At 40.6% G+C, this 13,829-nt stretch overlaps 1 protein-coding gene across 8 annotated transcripts in view; it reads left to right on the top strand.

Moving 5' to 3' along the window:
- The first annotated feature begins 3,192 nt into the window (after positions 1 to 3,192).
- INSIG2 (insulin induced gene 2) overlaps positions 3,193 to 13,829 on the top strand; it is a 32,688-nt gene continuing 22,051 nt past the window's right edge. For 2 of the 8 annotated variants that reach the window (XR_009541201.1, XR_009541200.1), the window contains exon 1: positions 8,529 to 9,341. The gene's annotated coding sequence lies outside the window, so the exon portion shown is untranslated. Of the gene's footprint in view, positions 3,227 to 8,256; positions 8,273 to 8,513; positions 9,342 to 13,829 lie in introns of those variants that run through there. The other 6 variants (XR_009541199.1, XM_060153019.1, XM_060153015.1 and 3 more) reach the window with 5 other exon arrangements.

Below are 13,829 nucleotides of genomic sequence, written 5' to 3' on the forward strand. Positions count from 1 at the left end.
AAAAATAGCTTTATTGAACTATTCAAATACAGCAAGGTCAGGTTTTGTGGATTTTTTTCCTCTTGATCTCTATTGTCTTTTTTAAAAGACTTCCATACACAGCATACACACTATGCAAGGCATGCCTTCAACTACCACCTGGAGGTCAAGGATTCCAGATCTCTATTTCTATCCGTTTGCTCACTTGAATTCCAGATGCACATTTCCAGTACTCTATTCGACATTTTTACCTAAATGCTCAACAAGTATTTCAAACTCGTTCAACCCCAGATTCAATTCCTGTGTTCTTGTTCTAGATCAGTGGTGTTCACTTCCACTCTGTCCATCAAACTCAAAACTCTGAAGTCATCTTCCACCTCTTTCTTTTCCTCACCCTCATGTCAGTGGTCGGCAAGTCCTGCCAATTCTCTTTGAACCTCACCATTGCCTTAGTTCAGGCTTGTACCATCTCTCAGATGATGATTGCAATAGCTGCCTACGTAGATCCCCTGATGCACCAGTTACTTCAGTGCCAATCTAGCTTAAAATAGGAAGAACATATCTGATCTCAATGACAGTCCTCAGTTGACTTGCTTCTGCCTACATGAGCTGGCCTAGCTTCATTTACTGAGACTTCTGCCTTAAAAGGCTGTGAATTCAATGAAGGCAAGGGCTCTGTCTTGTTCATTTTTATTTCTCAGTGTTTTACAAAGTTTTTAGCATGCAACTGGTGCTACATGTCGTTGAATGTTGACAGGGCACTAGTGAGTAGCTAAAAGCACAGGTTGTAGAATCAGACAGATCTAGGTTTAATTTCTCTCCTCTGCCACTTAGTTGCCAAGTGACCCTGGGCAAATTAACTTTAAGACAGTGATTCTCAACTCTGGCTTCATATTAGGATTACACAAGGGATTTATTAAAAGGGCCAAGGCCCCCTCTTCAGTCCAATCAAATCAGAATATATGGAGGGTGATGCTCAGGCACTAGAAATTGTAATAGATCCACAGGTGATCTTAAAATGCAGCCAGGGTGAGAATCGCTGCTCTTAGCCTTAATTTCTCATCTACTATATAGTAACTGTTTTGAAGGGGTTTTGAGCATGTGAAATGAAATGGAATTTAGCATAGTGCCTGGCACATAGTAAGTCATGAAATTAACACACAACCTCGATATGTAACCTCCTTCTCAATGGCTACCCACTAGCTGCTTTGCCATCCTTTCAGTTTCTGGAAGGTACCAAGATTTTGCAGCTTTGGTGCCTTCACACTTGCTCTTCACCCTGCTCTTAGAAGATCTCTATCTTCAAGTCACACCTGAAGTCATACCCAGTCCCCTTTCACAGTATGGAGATGTTCATCATCTTTGTAGCACTTGTCTCAATTTGAAATTATACACTAATTTAACTATTTACTGTGTGTTTCCCCAACTGTACTGCAAACTTCACAAGGCAGAAAAGGTTTTTTCTTCCTGAGGTCCAGTGCCAAGTGCCTGGGATGTGCATGACGTTCAGGTGATAGTTGTTGAGGGATGAATGGATTAACAAATGATCCATCCTGTAATCTCAAAAAGGCAAAAATCCTTGACTTTTTGTGTCCCACAACTGTATGTATTCCTACATCAAAACACCACCAAAACTAGTACTAGAGTCTCTAGTGTTTTGGGTTCTAGGTACTGACTAGGAAAACTCCAGATGCTTTTAATTCGGGAAAGGCTTCCAAGTTCAAGGTTCTTAGAGGCTTAGTCATCAACCCTTGGACAATCATTAATGTTAGTCTAAAAATATCTCACTTCAACAAGGCAAATAAACTTTTGTGGGTGTTTGTGTTAGCTAAGTAAAAAGGTTTTTGTTTTCTAGTTTACCTTTTTTCCCACTCAGTTGGGAAACCAAACAACATGTAAGGTTAATGGAAAAAACTTTTCTGAAGTCACAGAATTAGCAAATCATTGATACTTTAGCCTATGAAGAGAACCTTAGAAATAATCTAGACCAATCCTTCATTTTACAAATGGGAACAAAAAAGCCTAGAGAAATCAATTTATTGGACATGATTATGCACTTGCTGTCACAGCGCCAGGTTTCAATCCTTCACCAGTGTTCTCTCAGCCATATTACACCAGCTTCAAAGTAACCCAAAGTTATTCTGATTTCTCAGCGTTCTTCATCAATTTACACTCTGGCATCAAGTAATTTGTGATTTTCATGTTTCCATGATAATAACAAATATCTAGTCCAAATTCATGAGTGTGACATTCAGATCTCATGTCTCAATACATCTGTCTACGCTCCAGGCTCCACCATCTATTTCATGTTTTTCCATCTCTGAGCTCCCAGAGAATGCACAGCTTCATCATATCTGCCTCGTTATCATGCATAAAAACTGTTCCCAAACTTAATCAGAAGACAGTGGCTCTCTGTATTTCTCCTGAGGACTTTGTATTCTGCCTCATACTGAAGTAGGAATGACTGCGTTGGATGGAAGAACCTTAGGAACTGGGGGCCACACAGTTCTTGCTTTTTAGGTCTTATCCCTTCTTGCAATCAGTAAATACTTAAACTAAAACAAAGGTCTCTCCAGGCTAAAATCTTCCATAAGGATTTCATTGAAGGCAATTTTGAAGTGTTTGAAAAAGCTGGCTTAGAGGAGGCAAGACCTGGATGAACAGGACTCATGTTGCTTTAAAGAGAACAATGATGTCAGGACATTTTGAAGTTATTGTCTCTTTTCTGGGTTCTTTTCTGGGTGCTCTTCTCCTTTCTTTTTAAAATTCCTCCTCCATTCAGTATAATCCACCCACATCCCTTTTTTTACTGGTACTGTGAAAATCTACACGAGACAAATTTAAAACCTTTAGGAAACATTAGAGAAAACAAGAAAGCCATACAAATACTTGCTTTGATGCATTTTGTTGCAAATTTAATTTCTCCTTCAATTTTCATTAATAAATGTACCAGTAAAAACGACGACTGCCCGGTCAGCAAACAACAGCGGATCTACCAGCCTTTCACCACTCGACAGTCCACGCCTACAGCCGGCCGCTACCCTCGCGGAGACCGGAAGTTCTTTTGCCCCGGCTCGCGGGCCCACTACCTGGCGCCGGTGGGAACCGGAAGTTGTTCTGCCCCGATCGTCCGAGCGTAACCGCGTCGGCCGCACAGGCGCAGGGGAGCTCGGGAGGAGTTGTGGGAGGGGAGGAGGAAGCGGCGGAGGGGCGTGGGGGCCGGTCCCAGAAGATGGCGGAGGCGGGGGTGAGTTGGGATTCCCCGGGGAAGCGCGGTGGACTTGGTGCTGAGGGAAGGGGCCTGAGGAAGGTGGTGGCCCTCGGGAAGAGGAACCGCTTGCGTTTTTGCAGCCTGGGAACCCTGCTGGCAAGTACGAGGAGCCAGGACCACAGATGGGGCCTGAAGGTCGAGGGGCTCTGCTTAACCTGGAGAAGGGTCGGCGAGATCCGGAAGGGGACACTTGGGTCGGGGAAAGGGTCTAGGAGAGGCCGAGGCTCCCGGTCAGTGGAAGAGTGTCCGAGCGGAAAGAAGGCTGGAGGACGGCGGGAAGGGCGACCCTGGAGATCTGATGGGGTGGAGGTCGGCGGGCTGTCAAGCATAGAGCTGTCAGGACTCGGCAGGCTCGTAGCCAGGGAGACCAGACTCAGGCTTGGGAGGGGGAAGGATCCGAAAAGGTAGGTATTGTAGAATGCTTAGAATCCGCCAAAAGGTATGTTGATATTGGGTTGAGGAGTGGGACTTCGGCATTTTGGATTGGAATTGGAAACCTCTGGAGTAGGTGTATGGTAAAGACAAAGATAACTCTTTTCAGGACCTAGAAGTCGGTTGGTGATAGTTTCTTGGATTTTAGGGTTGGTCAGTGGGGATTGGCAATCTGGTAGAGGAAAGCAGTGTGGATAAAACTTAAGTGATAGTGACCCATGTCCAGTTAGCATTGGCAGAAAGTTAGTGAAGTATGGCGTTAGCTAGATAGTCTAGGGAAATATACCAGGGAGAGCTGACTATTTTGTAGAATTATTGAGAAAATGCTTCAAGAAGGAATGAATAGTCTTGACAGCTGGGGCACCGAGACTGGCCGGGATCACTATTGCAATGGAGCTGAGGATTGTTGGGGGGGGGCGGCGGGGAGACAAGCTCCTGTCTTGGGTGCAGGAGGAATGAAGGCAGTCTGGCAGAGGCTAGGTTGTATCTTCCAACTTTGGGGTTTGGCCCTGATAGGGAACCATTGAGTGAAAAATGAATGAAGGGATGCCCCCACTAATAGGGGCCCCCCAGAGAATAGCCCCGTACTCTTCCTGTTTCCTCCTTTTATTCTTTCTCTGGACATTACGTTGAGTAGTGTGTTTTGTTATAGTTCTCAGTACATACCTGATACAAAGTGATGAAGCTGTGAATCATGTACATTTATTTGGTAAAGAGGTTGATTCTTTTTAAACTGACAACTGTTGCTTTTACGTGTGGTGGACTGAAAAGGAAAGGATAAAATGCAATTTAGAAATTTAATGACAGAGCTTGTTTTCATTGTTATCAGAAAATTATTCTCAAACGATGGAGTAACCTTTTTAGGGACTGAGATTTGTCATTTAAAAGCAATAATGGGATGCAAATGTTGCTTGCTTAATGGTTTCTGTGTTTGGGTTTTAATGTTGACAGGAAAGATGAGTTTCAGGGTCTTCAAGGCAAACATGTTTTTCTTCCTAAAAGTTTTTAGCGTCCATAGCCTATGATTCACATTTGTGTGCTTTTATTTCAGGAGAGTTTCATTGACTTAAGTGTGTTTTTCCTAACTGTAATGCTTATTCTATTTTGAGAATGCCATTCTAATTACAAGAGCATAGGATAAAAAAGATGTGAGGTAGTAATTTAATTTTATTATTTAGTAGCCTTTCTGATCTAAGCACCTGAAGAGACAGGTAATCTGAGGGAGTAAACATACTTCTGTGACTGCTCTTCCTTTAAAGAGAAATGATCTTGTATGGTTTTGGGGGTGTTGCAATTGTTAAAATACAATTGGTACTTAATCAGTTCTTAGGGAGATTTTGTTTGTATGCTTGTTTTCAAATGCCTGTTGCCTGGAAGTTGTTTCAGTGGCAAATGTAAACTTTGATTTTCATCCGCAAAGCTGAGAATCACTTATTTTATTTACCTGAAGGTAATAATAATCCATTGACAGGAAGCCATAGACTGGGAATAACGTTTTTCCAGTTTTGATGATTTGTTATTGTCTATCCAAACTATTTGAACTATTTTTCTTTTTGTTCAGTAATGTACTTTATAGAAATTGTAGGTCAGGGCTTAAGGTAGAATTTTTCATGTTCTGTGGAAGTTTCTACTTTGTCAGTTTTTGAAAAAAAAAGTGTTATTTTGGTATTAACAGTAGTTTATCAACATGGCTTTAAAAACTGTTTCTTTTGTGGCATTTAAATTGTTTCTGTATGGTGTTTGTAGAAAAGGCAGTTGTGAAATGGGAAACACTCTGGACATGGAGTCAGAGTGCTTGGAGCTAGTCCTGGTACTACCCGGCAACAGTTTTATAATCTCAGAAAGTTACTTAACCTATTTTATTTTTGTAAAATAAAAAGATTAAGGATTAAAAACACCTGCCTACTTACTAGGATTATTGTTGAGGATCTATTGAGATATTGTCTTTTAAATGGTATCTTTATCCCAGAGACTTCTTCCCTGATCAGAAAATTATTTCTTGGGTAATCTAAATTTTTCAAATATAGGTTTTTAAAAAAATTTTGAGAATCGAATTTATTGCTGTTGTAACAGTAACATTTAAAGGTATAGATACGCTCTAGGAAGATATTATCAATACATAATCAGAAAACCAAACTTGAAAACAAACAAATTAGGGATACTTATTCCAAGAGCTTTCACTTTAAAATAACCTCCTCCCCTAATGTGTGACTATTATAAACAACATGCTTTATTTAGGAACTTAGTTGTTGCATAGTAGGCAGTGAATGGTCTTGTGGAATTTTTTACCCCTTTGATGAGTCTGGCCATTTCTAGGAGTTCACTTTACATGTTTGTCGTAGCAAGACCCAGTAGTATACATTCTTGATCTTGTCACTTCACTTACCCACTTTGGGTCTCATTTGCTTTGCCAGGAAACAGATCACTGGTTCTTAACTTCTTTTGGATCATGAACTTTTTGAGTACTTGATATAAAAATGTCCAACTCCCTAACCGGAAAAATGCACATATCCACAACTTTTTTGGTTTTGTTTTACATCAGACTCACATAGCCCCTGGAAGAGATGAACTCCCATTCCCTTCCATTTCTTACATTTTAGGATACTGTGATTCTAAAGCATTTTAACTTTTATTTTTGTCTCCAGTAATTATATAGTATTGTATTATTATGTAGTCACAAAATTAGCTTTTTGGACTTAAAAAATAGCTTAAAAAATCTTATTCAGGTAAACATGAAACAATTGTGTTATTTTTAAAGACAACTTTTGGGGTGAAGTAAGAAACTATAAACAAGCACTTTCAGAAAGGTTGAGTAAACAGCTGTGGCAGAATTACATAAATAAACATTGTAGAAAGTCTCTAGCAGCCTGGAAGTAGAATGCGGAAAGAGTCTAGCAATCAGTGTCTCTCAGTGGGAGAACATTGCGTCTCTGTGGGAATTTGGAAACATGTAAGGCCATGTTTGGTTATCTCAGAGTGGGGAGGGGGCGTGCACTGGCATTTAGTGGGCATGAGCCAGGGCTGCTAAATGTTTTTCAATGCTTAGGGCAGTTCCAAACAACAAGAAATTGCCCTGCCCAAAATGCCAGTGCTCTTTGACAAACACTGGTGAGTGATGTGAGATGGGACCTACCACACCAGAATAGCTTTTTAAAACTGAAGCTGTTTTGTTCTTTTAAAAATATTATTCAACATAAAATTCCCTTTTGGAAAAATTCACAGACAGAAACAATTTACTAGATATACTAGAGCAATTTGGGTTACTTAAAATGTGTATTTACTCTTTGTCCTCTAGTAGCTGTTTTAGTAGCAGAAAGCGGGGGGTATTGTTGTGTCTGCTGAAGTTTGGGAAATGAGGAGTCAACTCTTGGTCTAATACTGCATGTAAGTTGGCCATATGATTTTTTTCTTTAATACATATTTTTACTCCTGGATCTAGTACTTTTAAAGAAAATTTATTTGTTTGTACATTTATTCTTATGGTTTTTCTGGTTGGACATTAATTTACATTAGTACCTTGAGAATATTTACAGTTAAGATTGTTTTCCAGTGTCTGTCCCTCTTTTCAGTAACCAAATCCCCTTCTATAGGGGATGCCAAAAAAGAAGTCTAAGGAGTTGGGCTGGAATGGGACTCAAGTTTTAGAGGAAAGAGGATGGGTTTTGGCATCAGTCAGATGTAAGGTACAATTCCAGTTCTAATACTGCATGTCATGTGACCATAGGCAAGTTGTTAAGTGTCTTTGACTTTATATCTTCATTTGTAAAATGTGGATGATAATACCTACCTTTAGCATTATTTTGAAGATTAGAGTTACTATATGCCTGGCATGGAGTAGGCCCTCCATAAATGGGTGCTGTATCGTGATGATAATGATGATGATGAATTCTGTAGATACTGAACACTGTAGAACACATGACATGCTGACATGCTGGATACCACAGCAAGGAATAGTCTGCAAGACCAGGTCAAGGGGAGATGTTTTCTAGGATTTTCAGTAGGTGTTTAGAATATATTTTCCTATGAATCAGCTATAATATGTACTGTTTTCTCAAGGCTGCTAAGCTATAGAGCTCAGTGATGTTGTACAGTAAGTAGGTTTGTGAGCTTGAGGATAAAATTCCCCCCTTGGGTGTTGGGCACAGAGCTTTGAGTGTGGTAGAGGCACAGTAAAAAAAAGTCTATTGTTTCTGTTTATAACGTGGAACTGATAGGCTGTGAAAGTTACTAGTGCTTACAGATGTTCTCATTTTCATACTGATTATTTCTAAACTCAACACCCCCACCCCTCCCTCCAGCTTACACATGGGTTTTGTTCCCAAAATTCATTTATAAGGTAGTTTGAAACTTGGAAGCTTACAGGACATATATTTTAAAGATGATTAAGTGCTAGGTTAGGTTCACCTTCCAAAAGCCCTGCTTAGGAGAGACCTTCAAGATGGTGGAGGAGTAAGACGTGGAGATCACCTTCCTCCCCACAGATACATCAGAAATACATCTACATGTGGAACAACTCCTACAGAACACCTACTGAACGCTGGCAGAAGACCTCAGACTTCCCAAAAGGCAAGAAACTCCCCATGGACCTGGGTAGGGCAAAAGAAAAGAGAAAATATAGAGACAAAAGAATAGGGACAGGACCTGCACCTCTGGGAGGGAGCTGTGAAGGAGGAAATGTTTCCACACACTAGGAAGCCCCTTCACTGGCGGAGATGGGCGGTGGGTGAGGGGGGAGAGCTTTGGAGCCACCGAGGAGAGCGCAGCAACAGGGGTGTGGAGGGCAAAGTGGAGAGATTCCCACACAGAGGATCGGTGCTGACCAGCAATGATCAGCCCGAGAGGCTTGTCTGCTCAATCGCCGGGGCGGGCAGGGGCTGGGAGCTGAGGCTCCGGTTTCGGGTTTCGGAGGTCAGATCCCAGGGAGAGGACTGGGGTTGGTTGCGTGAACACAGTCTGAAGGGGGCTAGTGTGCACAGCTAGCCAGGAGGGAGTCCGGGAAAAGGTCTGGACCTGCCTAAGAGGCAAGAGACCGTTGTTTAAGGGTGCGCGAGGAGAGGGGATTCAGAGCACTGCCTAAATGAGCTCCAGAGATGGGTGTGAGCCGTGGCTGTCAGCACGGACCCCAGAGACGGGCATGAAACGCTAAGGCTGCTACTGCAGCCACCAAGAAGCCTGTGTGCAAGCACAGGTCAATCTCCACACCTCCCCTCCTGGGAGCCTGTGCAGCCCGCCACTGCCAGGGTTCCATGATCCAGGGACAGCTTCCCCGGGAGAACACACAGCACAGGTCAGGCTGTTGCAACGTCATGCTGGACTCTGCCGCCGCAGGCTCGGCCCACATTCCATACGCCTCTCTGCCCCACCGGCCTGAGTGAGCCAGAGCCCCCTAATCAGCTGCTATTTTAACCCCGTCCTTTCTGAGCAAAGAACAGACGCCCTCAGGAGACCTACATGCAGAGGAGGGGCCAAATCCAAAGCTGAACCCCAGGAGCTGTGCGAACAAAGAAGAAAAAGGGAAATTTCTCTGTGCAACCTCAGGAGCAGTGGATTTAATCTCCACAATCAACTTGATGTACCCTGCATCTGTGGAGTACCTGAATAGACAACGAATCATCCCAAAATTGAGGTGGTGGATTTTGGGATCAGCTGTAGGCTTGGGGTTTGTTTTCTGCATCTAATTTGTTTCTGGTTTTATGTTTATCTTGTTTAGTATTTAGAGTTTATGGTCATTGGTAGATTTGTTTATTGATTTGGTTGCTCTGTTCCATTTTTTTTTTTTACATAGAGATATATGTATATTTTTTTCCTGTTTCTCTTTTTGTGAGTGTGTATGTGTATGCTTCTTTGTGTGATTTTGTCTGTATAGCTTTGCTTTTACCATTTGTCCTAGGGTTCTGTCTGTCTGCTTTTTTTTTTGGATAGCTTTGAGCGCTTGTTATCATTGGTGGATCTTTTTGGTTTGGTTGCTCTCTTCCTTTCTTTTTTTTTTTCTTACTTTTAAATTTTTTTTATTTTTAATAATTTAAAAAATAGTTTATTTTTATAACTTTATTTTATTTTATTTTAGTATTATTTTTTCTTTCTTTTTATTTTTCTCCCTTTTCTTCTGAGCCATGTGGCTGACAGGGTCTTGGTGCTCCGGCCAGGTGTCAGGCCTGTGCCTCTGAGGTGGGAGAGCCGAGTTCAGGACATTGGTCTATCAGAGACCTCCCGGCTCTATGTAATATCAAACAGAGAAAGCTCTCCCAGAGATCTCCATCTCAATCCTAAGACCCAGCTCCACTCAACGACTAACAAGCTATAGTGCTGGACACCCTATGCCAAGCAACTAGCAAGACAGGAACACAACCCCACCCATTAGCAGAGAGGCTGCCTAAAATCATTGTAAGGTCACAGACACCCCAAAACACACTACTGGATGCGGTCCTGCCCACCAGAAAGACAAGATCCAGATCGCCTCATCCACCAGGACACAGAGACTTCTGAGACACACAGTCTCAGAGACCTCTGGGACACTAAACGCACCAACATTTGAATTATAGGGGTCCCTCGCGGTTCTGCCCACCAGAAAGACAAGATCCAACCTCATCCACCAGAATACAGGCACCAGTCCCCTCCACCACAAAGCCTACACAACCCACTGAACCAACCTTAGCCATTGGGGGCAGACGTCAAAAACAACAGGAACTACGAATCTGCAGCCTATGAAAAGGAGACCCCAAACACAGTAAGTTAAGCAAAATGAGAAGACAGAGAAACACGCAGCAGATGAAGGAGCAAGGTAAAAACCCACCAGACCAAAAAAATGAAGAGGAAATAGGCAGTCTACCAGAAAAAGAATTCAGAGTAATGATAGTAAAGATGATCCAAAATCTTGGAACTAGAATGGAGAAAATACAGGAAACTTTTAACAAGGACCTAGAAGAATTAAAGAGCAAACAAATGCTGATGAGCAACACAATAAATGAAATTTAAAATTCTCTAGAAGGAATCAGTAGCAGAATAACTGAGGCTGAAGAACAGATAAGTGACCTGGAAGATAAAGTAGTGGAAATAACTACCACAGAGCAGAATAAAGAAAAAAGAATGAAAAGAATGGAGGACAGTCTCAGAGACCTCTGGGACAACATTAAATGCACCAACATTCGAGTTATAGGGGTCCCAGAAGAAGAAGAGAAAAAGAAAGGGACTGAGAAAATATATGAAGAGATTATAGTTGAAAACTTCCCTAATATGGGAAAGAAATAGTCAAGTCCAGGAAGCTCAGAGAGTCCTATACAGGATAAATCCAAGGGGAAACACACCAAGATACATATTAATCAAGGTATCAACAATTAAATACAAAGAAAAAATATTAAAAGCAGCAAGGGAAAAGCAACAAGTAACATACAAGGGAATCCCCATAAGGTTAACAACTGATCTTTAAGCAGAAACTCTGCAAGCCACAAGGGAGTGGCAGCACATATTTAAAGTGATGAAAGGGAAAAAACTACAACCAACATTAGTCTACCCAGCGAGATCTCATTCAGATTCGACAGAGAAATTAAAATCTTTACAGGCAAGCAAAAGCTAAGAAAATTCAGCACCACCAAACCAGCTTTACAACAAATGCTAAAGGAACTTCTCTAGGCAGGAAACACAAGGGAAGGAAAAGACCTACAATAACAAACTCAAACAATTAAGAATATGGTAAAGGAAAATACATATTGATAACCACCTTAAATGTAAATGGATTAAATGCTCCAACCAAAAGACACAGACTAGCTGAATGGATCCAAAAACAAGACCTGTATATATGTTGTCTACAAGAGACCCATTTCAGACCTAGGGACACATATAGACTGAAAGTGAGGGGATGGAAAAAGATATTCCATGCAAATGGAAATCAAAAGAAAGCTGCAGTAGCAATTCTCATATGAGACAAAATAGACTTTAAAACAAAGACTATTACAAGAGACACAGAAGGACAGTACATAATGATCAAGGCATCAATACAAGAAGATATAACGATTGTAAATATTTATGCACCCAACATAGCAGCACCTCAATATACAAGGCAAATGCTAACAGACATAAAAAGGGGAAATTGACAGTAACACAATCATAGTAGGGGACTTTAACACCCCAATTTCACCAGTGGACAGATCACCCAAAATGAAAATCAATAAGGAAACACAAGCTTTAAATGATATATTAAACAAGATGGACTTAATTGATATTTATAAGACATTCCATCCAAAAACAACAGAATACACTTTCTTCTCAAGTGCTCATGGAACATTCTCCAGGATAGATCATATCTTGGGTCACAAATCAAGCCTTGGTAAATTTAAGAAAATTGAAATCACATCAAGTATCTTTTCCGACCACAACACTATGAGACTAGGTATCAATTGCAGGAAAAATTCTGTAAAAAATACCAACACATGGAGGCTAAACAATACACTACTAAATAATCAAGAGATCACTGAAGAAATCAAAAAGGAAATTAAAAAATACGTAGAAACAAATGACAATGAAAATACGATGAGCTAAAACCTATGGGAAGCAGCAAAAGCAGTTCTAAGAGGGAAGTTTATAGCAATACAATCCTACCTCTAGAAACAAGAAACATCTCAAATAAACAACCTAACCTTACACCTAAAGCAATTAGAGAAAGAAGAACAAAAAACCCCAAAAGTTAGCAGAAGGAAAGAAATCATAAAGACCAGATCAGAAATAAGTGAAAAAGAAATGAAGAAACAATAGCAAAGATCAGTAAAACTAAAAACTGGTTCTTTGAGAAGATAAACAAAATTGACAGACCATTAGCCAGACTCATCAAGAAAAAAAGGGAGAAGACTCAAATCAATAGAATTAGAAATGAAAAAGGAGAGATAACAGCTGACACTGCAGAAATACAAAGGATCATGAGAGATTACTACAAGCAACTGTATGCTAATAAAATGGACAGCCTGGAAGAAATGGACAAATTCTAAGAAAAGCACAACCTTCCCAGACTGAACCAGGAAGAAATAGGAAATATACACAGACCAATCACAAGCACTGAAATTGAGACTGTGATTAAAAATCTCCCAACAAACAAAAGCCCAGGACCAGATGGCTTCACAGGTGAATTCTATCAAACATTTAGAGAAGAGCTAACACCTGTCCTCAAACTCTTCCAAAATATAGCAGAGGGAGGAACACTCTCAAACTCATTCTATGAGGCCATCATCACCCTGATACCAAAATCAAAGATGTCACAAGAAAGAAAACTACAGGCCAATGTCACTGATGAACATAGATCCAAAAATTTTCAACAAGATGCTAGCAAACAGAATCCAGTAGCACATGAAAAGGATCATACAGCATGATCAAGTGGGGTTTACCCCAGGAATGCAAGGTTCTTCAATATATGCAAACTATCAATGTGATAAACCATATTAACAAATTGAAGGAGAAAAACCATACGATCCTCTCAATAGAGGCAGAAAAACCTTTGGACAAAATTAAACACCCATTTATGATAAAACCCTCCAGAAAGTAGGCATAGAGGGAACTTACCTCAACATAATAAAGGTTATATATGACAAATCCACAGCCAACATCGTTCTCAATGGTGAAAAACTGAAACCATTTCCTCTAAGATCAGGAACAAGATAAGGTTGTCCGCTCTCACCACTCTTATTCAACATAGTCTTGGAAGTTTTAGCCCCAGCAATCAGAGAAGAAAAAGAAATCCAACTTGGAAAAGAAGAAGTAAAGCTGACACTGTTCACAGATAACATGATACTATACATAGAGAATCCTAAAGATGCTACCAGAAAACTAGTAGAGCTAATCAATGAATTTGGTAGAGTAGCAGGCTACAAAATTAATGCACAGAAATCTCTTGCATTCCTTTGCACTAATGATGAAAAATCTGAAGAGAAATTAAGGAAACACTCCCATTTACCACTGCAACAAAAAGAATAGAATACATAGGAATAAACCTACCTAAGGAGACAAAGACCTGCATGCAGAAAACTATAAGACACTGATGAAAGAAATTAAAGTTGATAGAAATAGATGGAGAGATACACCATGTTCTTGGATTGGAAGAATCACACTGTGAAAATGACTATACTACCCAACACAATCTACAGATTCAGTGCAATCCTTATCA

The sequence above is a fragment of the Lagenorhynchus albirostris genome, chromosome 6, assembly GCF_949774975.1.
Source record: "Lagenorhynchus albirostris chromosome 6, mLagAlb1.1, whole genome shotgun sequence".
Classification (NCBI taxonomy): domain Eukaryota; kingdom Metazoa; phylum Chordata; class Mammalia; order Artiodactyla; family Delphinidae; genus Lagenorhynchus; species Lagenorhynchus albirostris.